This window comes from Phoca vitulina, unplaced genomic scaffold (genome assembly GCF_004348235.1).
Source record: "Phoca vitulina isolate PV1807 unplaced genomic scaffold, GSC_HSeal_1.0 scaffold16, whole genome shotgun sequence".
Taxonomy (NCBI): Eukaryota; Metazoa; Chordata; class Mammalia; order Carnivora; family Phocidae; genus Phoca; species Phoca vitulina.
The window spans coordinates 35272742-35276692 of NW_022589719.1; positions in this window are offsets into that span (position 1 = coordinate 35272742).

Genomic DNA, 3951 nt, shown 5'->3' on the forward strand with positions numbered 1-3951 from the left:
ATGTCTGATGTCGTCAAGCCAGGTGGTGCACATGGGTGTTCGTTTCAGCGCCCTTTCAGTGTGCCCGGCATGCTTAATAATTTTAAAAAGAGCAAGACTAGTACAGAGCAGTGTGTAGAGTGAGCTATATTTGGGTTTTAAAAATTATTCATACACATATGGTTGCAGATGTATGTGCAAGGCCAGGAAAGAATCACAAGGAATCCATAATAGGTACAAGCTCTGTGTGTGTGTGGGGGGGTGCGCCCTGGGGTCTGGGGAAGCCAGTGGGGAAGGGAGAGACTCTTTCTCCTGATCATTTTGGATTTCATACCATATGTATTTTTACCACTTGATTAAAAAGATTACCCAACCTGTCTTTGTTTATTCCCTTTGGCATGGGCAAGCCATTTCCCCTGTAAGACCTCATTTGTCCTCACAAGTTCCTGGGGCCACCGGGATCATCAGTCCATATTTCAGATGAGGACAGTGAGGGGCCCAGAGGTTGCACAACTCAGGGACTGGTGGCTGGTTCCCAGGTGAGGTCCCACCTTGGACAGTGAAGCTTGGTGGGTGGATCATCCAGGGCAAGTCTGCTGGCTCCTTGGCACAGGACGGAAGCGGCCTCAGGCCCATGGTGCCCTCCCTCTGGGCATTCGGCATGGCCCGGTGGGCTGTTCTCCGAGGTGTCCCCTTGCAGGGTGGAGTGCTGCACGCTCAGCACTACACAGCCACATGGGACATGGTGGAGCTTCAGCTGTCCCCTGACGCTGCATCGCTGGAGGGCTCGGGGAAGGTTTATTTTGCAGGGGTTGCTTTAGAGAAGAGCTTCTCCAACTGTAGCAGGCATGGAGGTCACCCAGAAGGCTTATTAACCCAGGTTGCTGGGCCCTGCCCCAGAGCTTCTGATTCTGCAGATGCGGAAGGGGCAAGAATCTGCATTTCTAACCAGGTCCCCGGTGACCCTGCTGCAGCTGGCCCAGGGACCGGATGGTGAGGACCCCTGCTTCAGAGCCTCCTCTCTGTACGTGGTAGACTGATGGAGCCACAGGGGACAGTCCAGGGACAATCCCAGAGAGCGGAGGTACAAGCTGCCCACCCTCCAAAGGTCGCCTGTGCGCCAGGCTGGACTCCCACGAGCTGCAGCGCCAGCACCACGGTCTGCCACCCACTCCTCACCCACTCCAGCCGGATGTGATGGTGGATGCAAGGCGCTGTTTCTCTAACTTCCCTTAAGACCCACCCAGGAGGGTGTCAACCACACAGATTCAGGGCTTCCTCTGGTCTAAAATAAAATAAAAAGGTCCTGAGCAGACCGAACCAGTTCACCTCATGTGAGCAAAACTTAACCGAGCTCATCTCGTGAACAAGAAAGCAGGTTATTTATTTATTTAAAAGATTTTTATTTATTTATTCGACAGAGAGATAGAGAGCACAAGTAGGCAGAGCGGCACGCAGAGGGAGAGGGAGAAGCAGGCTCTCCGCCGAGCAGGGAGCCCAATGTGGGGCTTGATCCCAGGACCCCGGGATCATGACCTGAGCCGAAGGCAGACGCTTAACTGACTGAGCCACCCAGGTGCCCCGAAAGCAGGTTATCGTGAATGCCTCTGATCATCATAAATGAAACCCACATTGTCTCCCCCAAATGGTGTAAGATACTCCTATTTACCCAATTCCCTGCCATCTGGAAACCCCCAACCTAGTAACCATTCTTGCTTTATAAGCCATCCTGTAATGCCACGCCCCTGAGCTTCCTACCACTTTCAAATCTGAAATCTCCCTGTTTGAGAACAGTTTGTTTCTCCCTCAGTAAAGTATTCATAGAGTAAAGCTCTCAGAATTTTGACACTTCCTACTGAAACTGGATGCTGGGGAGGAGGCCTGGTAATCTGCTCACGGACACTCCCTGGGAGCCGCAGGGAGGTGAAGTGAGCAGTTCCAGACCAGTCTCCCCAGCAGTGCCTGGGGCTTGCTGGAAAGGTAGAGTCTTTGTGCCCCAACCTGTTCCGGGGGCCTGGGCTGTACCTGGAAGCCTGAGATGGAGCTCAGCCCCCCAAAGAATTGCAGCCTCCAGAAACGGGGCCTCAAAAGTCTCCAGGGAGAAGCTCTCACCCACTGCTGGTGGGAATGTAAAAGGTCGGCCTTTGCAGGAAACAGTCGGTGGTTCCTCGACAGATTCAACATGGAGTGACCACATGACCCAGCAACTCCACTCCCGGGATGTACGCCCCAGAGATCTGAAAATAGGGACTCAAACACATGTACACGTGTGTTCACAGCAGTACTATTCACAACAGCCAGAAGATGGAGACAACCCACATGTCCATCAACCGACAAAGGGAAAAATGAAGCGTGGTTTACCCCTCCGATGGAATATTCTTCAGCCACAAAAGGTGTCACATGCTACACCATGCATGACCCTTGAAAAAGATCATGTGCAGCGGGAGAAACCAGACCCAGACCACATATGGTGTGATTCCATTTACATGGAACAGGCAAATCCACAGAGACAGAAGATTCCTGGTTGCCTGGGGCCCCGGACAGTGGGGGAGAGGGGATGACGGGCAGAAGGCTTCTCTTTGGCAGGATGGAAATGGACAGTGCTGACGGCCGTACGGCGTTGTGAATGTGTTTAATGTCACTGGACTGTGTACTTTCTTCCCTTTTCTTTTTTTTTTTTTAAAGTAGGCTCCATGCCCAGCGTGGAGCCCAACTCAGGGCTTGAACTCACGACCCTGAGATCAAGACCTGAGCTGAGATCAAGAGTCCGACGCTTAATCTACTGAGCCACCCAGGTGCCCCTGGATTGTGTACTTTCAAATGCTCAGTGAGGAAAATCTACCTGGACACTCTTGTGACCCCATATGCTCTCCATTCACGTTCTGCCTTTTAACACAGCCACAACTTTCTTCCTGGCAGTGCTGTGCCAAGCTGACTGCTCCCCTTCCCGGTGCGCCTTGCTTCTAGGGATGGCTTTAGAAACCACCGTGGCTCATGACATGTTGGTAGACACTTCTGGGAAAGCATCGGCTTCCCTGGTAAAGCGAAGCAGACACAGCGGTCATGGTCTTCCCCTCTTCTTCCTGACTTGGAACAGAATGTGATGTGTAGAGAGGCAGCAGCCTTTTGTTGCTGTGAGGCTGAGACGTTGGAGGGAGAGGCTGAATCTCAGACGTGACCATGTTGAGCTGTTGGACCAAAGCCGGGGGCCACCAAGGAGTGCCGGGCGCTTCATCCATGTCTCCAACACACCCTTATTGGGAACCTCCCGTGGTAGGCGCAGGGCGGCGAACTAGGTGGATAAAATTCCTGCCCTCGTGGAGCTTACGTTTTTGTGTCCTATGGAAAAAATAAAGCACTTTTGGTTTAAGCCACTTTTAATGCGAGTTTCCATTATTTGCAGCCAAACGCTGTTTTTTATTAATACCGATCTGTTTCCAGGGATGGGGTGAAGATGCTCCCAGCTGTGCGAGGCGGCCCCGTCCACGCGGCTAGCAAGCCCGGAGCCTCCGCCACAGGTGTCTCACTCGCCCCCACCAGCTGCACCCAGTTCCCCCCCCACAGTGGGCGGGGCGCCTCAGCCACAGCCCGCCTCCTGGCTCCGGGGATTGGCCAAAAGCCGCCCCTCCTCCAGCTGGCCAATCACGAGTCCCCTCCTTTGCCAGTCGTGATTGGTCCTCGCGGGGCACGTGCTCAGCGGTCCCTCTGCCAGTCTTGATTGGTCCATGCCTGGCATGTGACGGGGGCGGGGGGTGGGGGGCACGTGACTGACAGGCGCAGCGTCCTTTGCGGCCGAAGCGGCGCGCCGCGGCGGTGGCGGGAAGTGGTGCCGGTGTTTTCCCTTGTCCCGGGGGCGAGGGACGTGCGGGCGTGAGACCCCCTCGTGCCCCGTCCGTACCCTCGTCCCGCCAGAGCTGTGGCGGAGGCGCTCGGGGTCCACGCGGCTGCCGCCTCCAGAAGCCAGGCCTGAGG